This window comes from Lepus europaeus, chromosome 4 (assembly GCF_033115175.1).
Source record: "Lepus europaeus isolate LE1 chromosome 4, mLepTim1.pri, whole genome shotgun sequence".
Taxonomy (NCBI): domain Eukaryota; kingdom Metazoa; phylum Chordata; class Mammalia; order Lagomorpha; family Leporidae; genus Lepus; species Lepus europaeus.
This window is the reverse complement of record NC_084830.1, coordinates 15,465,030-15,475,149: the sequence shown is the minus strand read 5'-3', so window position 1 is coordinate 15,475,149 and position 10,120 is coordinate 15,465,030. Positions and strand designations below refer to the sequence as shown.

The 10,120-nt window shown below is 37.6% G+C and overlaps 1 non-coding gene across 1 annotated transcript; it reads right to left on the bottom strand.

Moving 5' to 3' along the window:
• Positions 1-9,281: 9,281 nt before the first annotated feature.
• On the bottom strand, positions 9,282-9,355 carry LOC133758950 (small nucleolar RNA SNORD36). Its single transcript, XR_009865847.1, has one exon. It is a non-coding gene; the product is annotated as a small nucleolar RNA SNORD36 (small nucleolar RNA).
• Positions 9,356-10,120: the final 765 nt, after the last annotated feature.

Sequence of the window (10,120 nt, the reverse complement as noted above, 5' to 3'; positions counted from 1 at the left end):
AAGGCTGTTGTCTGTGAATGTTCCCCTGATGGCTCAGTGCCGATCCAGCTAAGCCGAGATCTGGGGCACCACTGTCCCAGGCATGACCCTGGGATGTTGCCTGAAAACCAATTATTGACAAATCCATCTCCTCCCCAAGAGAACCCTCTCCAGGGTGGAGCCTGTATTGAGTTTTTGTTGGCACTAGGTGCCTTACACACCATCAGACTTACAGAGGTATTACATATATATAAAAAAAACTTTAAAAAATGTAAATGTGTGTAAACTATTTTGTATTTTCTTTTTTTTTTAACTTGAAGTTTAGAGTTATAGCCTTGTGTTTTTTTATGGTTGCAAATACTGCATGATATAGGTATCCCATAATTAACTTAATCTTTCCACTTCTGGTGGATGTTTATAGTTTCCCTCATTCCCTGTGCTATCTCAAATATGCCATGTAAAGTCTTGTCTGCAATACTGACTACTTCCTAGCAATAGAACCCTAACAGTGGCTACCACTTGTCTTATGTATGGTGAGGTGATAAGATGTGGTGGGAAAGAGCAAGAACTCAAAATTAGACTTCATTGACTAGCTGTATGACCTTGAGTAGGGCATTTATCTTCTCTGAGTGCCAGGTTACTCCCAACCTGGCAGATAATATTAACCAACTTACAGAGTTGTTACAATGAGTAAATGAGTTAATATATGTAAAGCACAAAGAACAGGCCCAGGCACAAATACTCTATGAGTGTTTATTATTTATATTTACACAGCTGTGCCTCACATAAGACAGACTCTTGAGGACAGTGGCCATGTCTCAATGAGTCACGTACTCTAAATCCCTACAATCTGGCTCTGAGAAGGAACTCTGTGCATATTTGCTGAATAAATAAGAAATTAAGATGTTAAAATCAAACATTTTCCTGATCGTACCCAAAATCCATGGTAGATGATTCATAAATTCACATTAAATCTTCATTCCCAAATAGATACTGAATCTTAGCAGTCCTTTGAGCCTTACTTTGGAAGAAGACTATTGAATATTTGTCTAAGGACAAGGATTAATAAGAGGAAGAAAAGGACATGAGAGATCCAGGTGCTCTAGGGAAAGAGCAGAACAGACATCATCAAGAAAGAGACGGCGTCAGAGTGAAAACACCGTGGCTCTGCACTTACAAGTTTACATTACAGCCCAGCTCTTACCCACTTAACTAATTATTCCCTCTTCCACCAACAAAATGAATCTGGTATGAGAAAGCAAACAAGGAAGGAACCCAAGGACTACTCAGTACCTACTGTATATCAAACACTTCTGAATAATGCTCTTATTTGAATTTAATAGACTCTCTGGAAGCTTAGCATTCTGGAGTTATGAACCAAGCAGGGAAGGAGAGAGCCTATCAGTTTCAAATCCCACCTATAAAGCTGCCAACAAGTAAGCACAGCTTTTGTTTCTGCTTCTGTATCATGGCTAGAGATAGAAGAAAGCAAAGGTGCTGAAGCAAGAAGAAATGGGCCCTCCTAATGAACAAGTGAGAGCCCGCATCTCCGGGGGAAGGTACCTCTGCACAACACACAGCTGGAGGGGATCCGGCACAGCTGAGTGTCGCAGGCAGCGTTCAAAGGTTTACATAAATATTCTTCCAACCACCACCTTCCTTCTTGATTGTAAAAAGAGGGGGGGAAAGGTGATGAAAATGACTAATTCTTATTTTTTATTTTTTGACTATGACAAATCATGATCCTAGTCAAAGAAGGCTGACCTGCTTCAGTGTGGTCCCTGTAAGAGTTCAGTATTTTCTGGAGAAAGGTTCAACTGTGTTTGGAATACATGTACTGGTTAGGTATGGGATTCATGCTTGCCGTAACCTGAGGTAAAATCTAAGATTTGTTTTCCATTTTGCCTCCAAGTACTTCATAACATGAATCTTTCATTGCTACTTCATGTGTGAAAGGGGAAATGAAATGGAATCCAGGGTTAATTTTCCTAACATAGGTGAGAAAACTGAAGAACTAGGACTAAGTAACTTATTTAAATCTAGAAAATTAAGAGAGATTTAAAAGGGAAAAAATCAAAGAAGAAAAACCAACTTATCTGGAGGAGGGTGAGAATCATGGGCTTAAGGAGACCTTATTGGATGTCACATCTACCATGGGCAGCCAGGGGTCCACTCTAGCATAGCCTCAGGGAATAGCCATGTAACATCCAGTAAAGGGAAGATGTTTTCATTCTCAGTGGGAAACCATATTTCAAAGAAAACATTTCACATGCGCACTGCAGATGCCTGGCACGTGCAGCACAGACCTGGGGAATGTTGGGATCTCTCTGCAAGGCAGTGATGGTCCCAGGTGGTTTATGATCCGTGACATGGCTCAACTGATGGTTTATTGAAGTACAAAGGAATTTCTTTCTTCCGTAACTGTTGTGTAAGTGGAGACTTCAAATGCTCAGTCAGGATCTCACCCTTGCTCAGGTTACACTGGGTTTTTTTGTTTTGTTTTATAATTTCAACCTTTTCATAAGGAAACAGCTTTATGCATTGGATATTTACCGAATGCCAAACATGAGGAAGTACTTCCAGTGATTTGCTTCTTTATTGAAGTCACTCTCATAAGCATGGTGATTCCCATTTTACAAATGAGGAAGCTGAGGGGTAAAAATGTACCTCAATGGCAGCAGCGGAATCCACAAGAGGCAAGTGCTGAGCTAGAGAATTACACTGGGAGTTTTTAGAAAGAAGTTGAAATTCCTGCTGATGGAGGGTGACCTATAGGAGTTGACTACTTAGAGTAGAGCCTCGAACCCATAAGAAGGGTAAGAGTGTTTCAGACAAAAAGAACAGTTGAAGAGGCATGGGTGGAGGGGCTTGAAAGAAGATACTGGATTTTCAATACTTTGTAAAGGTAGCTCACCTGATCCCATACCAGGCACTCTTCACTATGCCCATACACAAACAAGGAATTTGTGTACATTTACTGTCTTTTTTGTGAGTCAGATGTTCGACTTCACAGTGCTTGCATCTGAACATGGGTCTTCAAGCTCCCAAATATGGGGTTGACTTCTAAATCTAGCTTGATGATAAGGATGGCATCAGCTAATTTCTAGTAGGCAGTTGGGAGTTTATTTCATGAGCAAGGCTTGAATGGATGCAATGCTCAAGCTTCCCAGATACCTTCATAACAAACATATGACTTGTCTTCCTTAAAGCTATAACTGGCTGCACTCACCAAATGGCATTATGCTATTAGTATCAATCCTCAGGGAATATTTCCTCTTAAAAAAGGATCTAATTTAAATAATTATACATTGGCCTCTGGGTAATGCAAATTGTGGAATATACTACCAGAGCTTTTGCTCAGAACATGTGAGACATTATTTATAGTAATGCTTTCTGTTTTAAGCTATTAACCCATTCTGAACTTCAATAAGATCAGCTGTGGACCTAGAACACACTGTAAAGTCACACTGAGCCAAATTAGAGGAAGCACAGAACCAGAGAAAAGTAGACCTGGGAAATCTTAGCTAGTCTTCTTCAGAGTTTTCAGACTTCTTGTTTCTCACATAGGTAGGTACCTATTATTCTTTTTATGTCTCATTCTTCATAAAATATTCCTAAATTTTCTTTGAGAAGCTGTCGTTTATCTCTCTCTCTCTCTGCGTGTGTGTGTGTGTGTGTATGTATGTATATATGGTATGAACTTGACCCCAATCCAAATTTGTGTCCCTAACTGGCTTAGCCCTTTCATCAGGTTATTTTTTTCTGGAATCATGATTGCTTAAAAGAGGGTAGTTTCTGCTGATCTAAACAAACTGACTCAGGAAATCGGCTGGGACAACCAGACTACAAACAACAAAGATGCAAGCATGAGGTTGTGCAGATGAAACTGTTGTAGCCATTTCCACTACCATTAGCAGTGCTACCCTGAGGCCAAAGTTGGTACATGAGGCAGATCCATGAGAAATACAAAGAAATGAGTACATAATGTAAATATGACTCACCTACTAGATCAAGCTGTACCTGCAGTCAGTTGCCTCCAGCCTTCTTAGTTATGTAAATAGACATTTTATGCTTAACCCAGTTTGAGTGGGATTTTATGCTACTTGCAAATAAAAACAAACTTAAAAGAATCTGAAACCCCATGACATAAAATAGATAAAACTGGATTCCTGTGTTTGAAGTGAAATTAGGAAAGTTGGAGTCTCATATATGAACTCAACAGTTCTGAAATGTTTAGCAGATGGCCTCTACTATCTAATTCAATTCCCTACTCTTTTTTTTTAACCAATGGGAAATCATGGTATTTCAAACCAGAAAGCTAAAAAATATTGACCAAACACACAAAGAAATTTAACCATGATACAAGTTTTTTGGTTTTTGAAAGAAATTTTTGGAAAATTAGACATAATGGATAGTTGTTACTTAAAAATTAGATATATTTTATCTAGGAAGGTTATAATTGTGTATAGTAAGCCATCAAAAGCTATAATCCAATCAATACAACACAATCAATTATTACAATACAATCATCCACATACTGTTAGAGTGTCTCTAAACATCATTAACAGTTATTTCTTCTTGAATAGCTGGTCACAGTTCAAATCGCATCATAGTTTGTGTAGCCTTCTCTGCTACCCTGACTACGATTCTTTGGGTTTGTCAGAAAATTTTGCAGCACATTCTGGTAAACTTGTACCTTTCCTTCGGAGCTGGCTTTATGTTATGCCATTGAGCAACTGCACACAGCTTTGATCTGTGATGCGTTACACCTAGTAATCCTGGATTTCTATCTGTCAGATATCACTGCCGCAAGATCTATCCTACGGCAAAAATAAAAGAAACTCAACATGAAGATTAGAATTTGATGGTTCAATATAAAATGCACATGAGAGACCTTTGGGTCACCATAGACTGACAAAAGCCATGATCCATAACGTCCACAAGGTTTGGCCAAGTTCTCACAACTAGTCAAGGAAAGGGAAAGCAGAATCTGTTCATGAATACATAATTAACAAGTGAGTCATTTCTCTTAAATAAAGTTAAATTCACAGAGGGGCTAACTCCCCAAACCACATTGCCCCTCTTTTTGTTCCAATGAGTTAAAAATATAATCAAGGTGTTAAACAAATTTTAGTCCCAAATTTGTAGGAACATCACTTCTTTTATTTCATATCTTAGAATGAACCACTCCATGATCCCTTTCCAAAGTTTTTGAAGTGTTTGGTAGAAATGTGCATGATTAAATGCATGGAATGCAACTTAATAGAGAGATCTTTTCACCCTTCTGTTGATGGAATGGAAGTTGTACTAGAAATAGCTCACAAACTCTGGGTAAAAGGAGCTTATTTCTGCTGACCCACAGGAACCCTTGTAAATTGGTTTTATGTTTCTCTCATTTAAAATTTCAAGTAAAGTAGAGGTTTTTTAAAAGCATATATATCATTGGCTGTTTGTAGCAAAGTTACCAAAGTATCTTAAAAGAATGAGAGTTGGTACATGGAAATACAATTACTTATTCATAAAAATAACTTTTCCTCGTATACACAAAGAGTTATTTCACTCCTTATACATCTTCATATTGTTTGGGCTACCTTAGATCAGGGAAAACATTGCTATCTACTTACTCCACTGATGAGTTGTTGGAAAGATACTTAGAATAGAGTTAACTATATGATCATTAAGTATACTGAAAATAGATCATTGTAAAAATTAAGAGTGGAAATCCAAGAGGGAAGGGGATGAAGGGTTGGAGCATGGGCAGGAGGGAGGGTAGCAGGGGAAGTGTCACTATGTTCCTAAATCTGTATATATGGAATATATGATACTTATATAGGTTGAATAAAAATTCTTTAAAATGTAAAATTAAAAAACAGAAGAAGGGGAAGAGACACCTGGGCTGGTACACACCCTCATTCTCTTGATGTCTTCCATCACGTTGACACAGCAGGAAGACCTTTGCCAGAGGTAGCATCCTTGACCTTGAATTTCCTAGCCTCCAGAAATATAAGAAATACATATATTTTCTTTATAAATTAAAAAAAAAATTAAAGGTATGATATCTATCCTGTAGTCTTTTCTGTGACCCACTGAGGGATCTAATATCCCATGGCTGCACATTGCAGGGTTAGCTGCCTAAATTCCAGCCTGCTCTTGCCACTAATTATGTGAATATTGGGTCAATTAGTCATGTTTTCTCAGATGATTTAGTTTCTCATCTGTAAAATGGGATTATGTATACTACTTCATAGATTATAAAAATAGATATATTTAAGTCTCTTACAATGACTTCTGGCCTATAGTAAATAATCAGCATTAGTTGTCCTTAGCATATATGAATAGTAAAACTGACAATAATTATGTTATCTGTACCAAGGATGAGCTAACTTTGAGGAAAATGGCTAGAGCAAGCCTGAGTTCATCAGTCAGATAAATGGGAGGTTTCTCAGGTCATTGAGCACCATCACTGGTTGTGGCAAACAGAAATCGAAGATGCCACCAAGATTCCTGCCTCTCATGTCTAGGGCCTTTGTAACCTCTTCCCTGTGAGTGTAGGCAGAACCTTTTTATGTGATAGAATATTGTTCCCTTGATTTAGTTACTAATTAGTTGACATTTTGTTAACCCAAAGGGAAGTTATCAAAGTGGGCCTGACTTCCTAAAGTCAGCTCTTCCTAAAGAGGACTGAAGTGTGAAAGGGCTCGAGGAGGAAGCCACATGGCAAGGAACTGAAGTACAGTCATGAGTTACTTGACAACTGGGATAAATTCTATGTCATTAGGTGGTTTCGCTCTTGAGCAAACATCAGAGATTGTGTTAGCGTACTTCAAAACTTCATAGATTTAATCTTTTTTAGTGTATAATTTGGTGAGTTTAGACAAATGTATACATTTGTATAACCACCACTGTAATCAAGAAATGGAATACTCCCATCATTCCAAAATGTTCTAATGTGGCAGTTAGCAGTTAGTTACCTCTCCCAATCCCAAACTGCTGACAACTGCCAACTTGTTCTCCATCTTTTTGATTTTCACTTTTCGAGAATGCTACAGAAATAGAATGATTCAGTATGAAAACAAAAAGAAGCTTAGAAAAGGAATCAAAGGTTAATTATTTGGGTGCAAAAATATTGTGAAATCCATGAATACACAGGCTTCAAATAGTTAATGGAAAGGTGTATTATGAAAAAAAAAAACTTATGCATGGATTTAAAAACAATTATACCAAAATAAATGTCTCTGAATTCCTCAATACAGAAACTATCTGAAGTATGCTTGTACTCCCACAAATCAAGGTGACTCGAGTATAGCTTGTCACATAGCTATTGTTTCTAGGGCCTTGAAACACAGAACAAGGGACAAGATGTGGTAAGCAGGAGCTGTATTAGGCTGCTGCAGATGTAACAGAACAACTGGGCTATTGTAAACATTTTTCAACCAGAGTATACCCTATAATGATAAAAATATACAGTATCATACATAGACTCAATTAATAACCACTGGTTATTATCAGTATCAAGTAACATGTACTATAACTACTTATATGAGCTGTACTTCTACATGATTGGCAGCCCAGTGAGGGTGGTTTGTACCAGCATCACCACAGACACAGAGTAACATTGTCGTACATTATGATGGCTATGACATCAATAGCTGATAGGAATTACCATTTTTTATGTGATTCATCATAGACTGAACTGTGGTTAGATAACTGTAGTCACTAGGGACTGAGAATGGTCCCTGGCCTGCAGCCAGTAACAGAAGTGGGAACTCAGCTCCTCACCTGCACAGAATAAATGTCCCTTAATAACGATGTGAGCTGGAAAAGGACCTCCCAGCCCCAGGGGACCTCCCAGCACCAAATAATGTTTTCATTTCATTCTTAACACACACTGGGCAGAGAATCCAATTAGCTCCACCTGAGCTCCTGATCTACAGAATTACAAGGTACCAAACTGATCTTGTTTTAAACAAAACTCTCATTTGTGGTCATTTGTTAAGTGGTAAAAGAAAACCAATGCACTGTTAATGAGCTAAAGTTGCACTTCCTTCACTTATCAGAGGTCAGGAGAGTAGACTGTAAGAGTATGATTACACTTCAAAAACTTTGTGGAACTGGAATTAAAAGCTAAGTTTATTTTGGTGCAAAAAAAAATTTAACCTCTATGCACAAAAGGAATTTTCAAAAAGTTCAGGGAAAATGTTTACAGTAAATAAATTATATAGGGATTTCAAAACATGTTAGCACCAAAATAAATTTACCTTTTAATTGCATTTTTCCATGAAGTTTTTGAAGTTCACTTGTATGTAGTTGTTATTGTGCGTCTCATCTGCCCCAGTAAAGGCAGCACAGCTCAGAGAATTTTGTGGTCCCAGAAGACAGCTCTGCTCAATCAGATCTGCTTTCTGCAAATGGATTACTGTAACTCCCAGAAATGCCACTAATGTCCTCATGACAGTCCCTAGAAAACCCTTTCCTTAGAACTTTGTCATCCTTTGGTCTCCTGCTTCATTAAAATGTAAAGAAACTTCCGCTAACCATGCATTTTAACTTTGTCCCTCCCCTAGAAATATCCTTGGCATCACTATATGTGCTTCAAAACCCTGGTCCATGACTACCTTGCTCATGTGTTAACTGGCTGGCTGTTTGATTCTTGGACTTGAAAGTAAGCAACATGAAAATTGACATTGTCTGTTTTGCTCATTTCTATATCTCTGAAGCCTGGACAAATAGCTGGAAGCTAATGAATATTTGCTACATGAAAGTATTATAGATAAAGACAGCCAATAGCACATAAGCCAATTATAGATAAAGACAGCCAATAGCACATAAGTGTCACATGCTCATATACCAGGCATTCATACACAGTTGTATGAAAGTCTTTACATGAAACTTTGTTCATATCCTTGGTATGGATTTTTTATGCTAGTTTATGAAATTCTTAAAGATAAAGAGCACACCCTCTTTGTACAATTACTGCTAAACACAGTGGTCAGTGTGTAGTATATGCTCAATAAATGATTTTTGAAATGTAATGGAAATTGATAGTTAAGCTGCACAAATCATTATTCTTAATATGAATATATATTAAATTAAGTACTTTTTATTTTATGCAATATAGTGATGTTATACTTCTTTTTCTTTCAGCACCTTTATTTTAACTCAGTGAATCTACTTTGGAACTATGAGCTCTTGAACTATAGATAGCAATTTTGCATTGCTTCATTGCTGTGTTGTAATTTTTTATAGCAGCCATGGGAAATAAACACATAAAAGTAGAGGAAAAATGTTCTTCTTTTATGGCAATTAATTAGCTTATAAAGCTCATCTTCTAATCAACAGTGTTGGGTTCAGCAAAAAATAGAAAACATCATTTTTACCTCTGTTAAAGCTTTTTTCAGTGTCTGCCAAGACTCCTCCCCAACCTTTTGCCTGGATGTGAGATAGCAGAATAAAAAGGACCTGGGCTTCAGAATCAAAGCAACATGAATTCTAGTTCCTGTACTTATCAGGAACATTACCTGGCACAACTAACTCCACTTCTCTGTTTCTGTTTCTTCATCTCATTTTCAGCATTGTTGTGAGGGTTAAAAAGCAAATAAAATGTTATTACTGATGAACAAGACAACCTCTCCAGAAGGTGCACATACTAGAGCTCTGGTGTTCTGGACAACTTCAGGACTGCATGTTGCTCCTTGCAAGAACTCTGAATAGCTGAGTCCCTGCCCTGCATTATAGAACCAGAAAATTTGGTGAAACCATGGTCAATCTTAGAGGAAAGTAAGGAGCAGCAGGGATTACACAGAAACAAAAAAGAAGAGGCAAACGAATGGCAGAAGACAACATGATCAGTATTGTGAGCTTCCCTGGAACTTCCAAATCTTCAGGAAGAATTTCTAAATTTATATAGTCTTGGCATCAATGAACTGGAAGCTCACATAGAGGATAATTTCTGGAACAATTTTGGCTTAGGGTGACACAGAATGTAGTGTCAGACAGAAGACAGGATTTAACAAAAATCAAGGAAGGACTTTGTTCTACTATAGAACATGAGATGAAATATGAATCAAGTTTACCCAACTCCTTGAAGGACAGAACCAAAGTCCTGCTAATAACTCTTTGTAGGAATGCCTGGCACACTAGA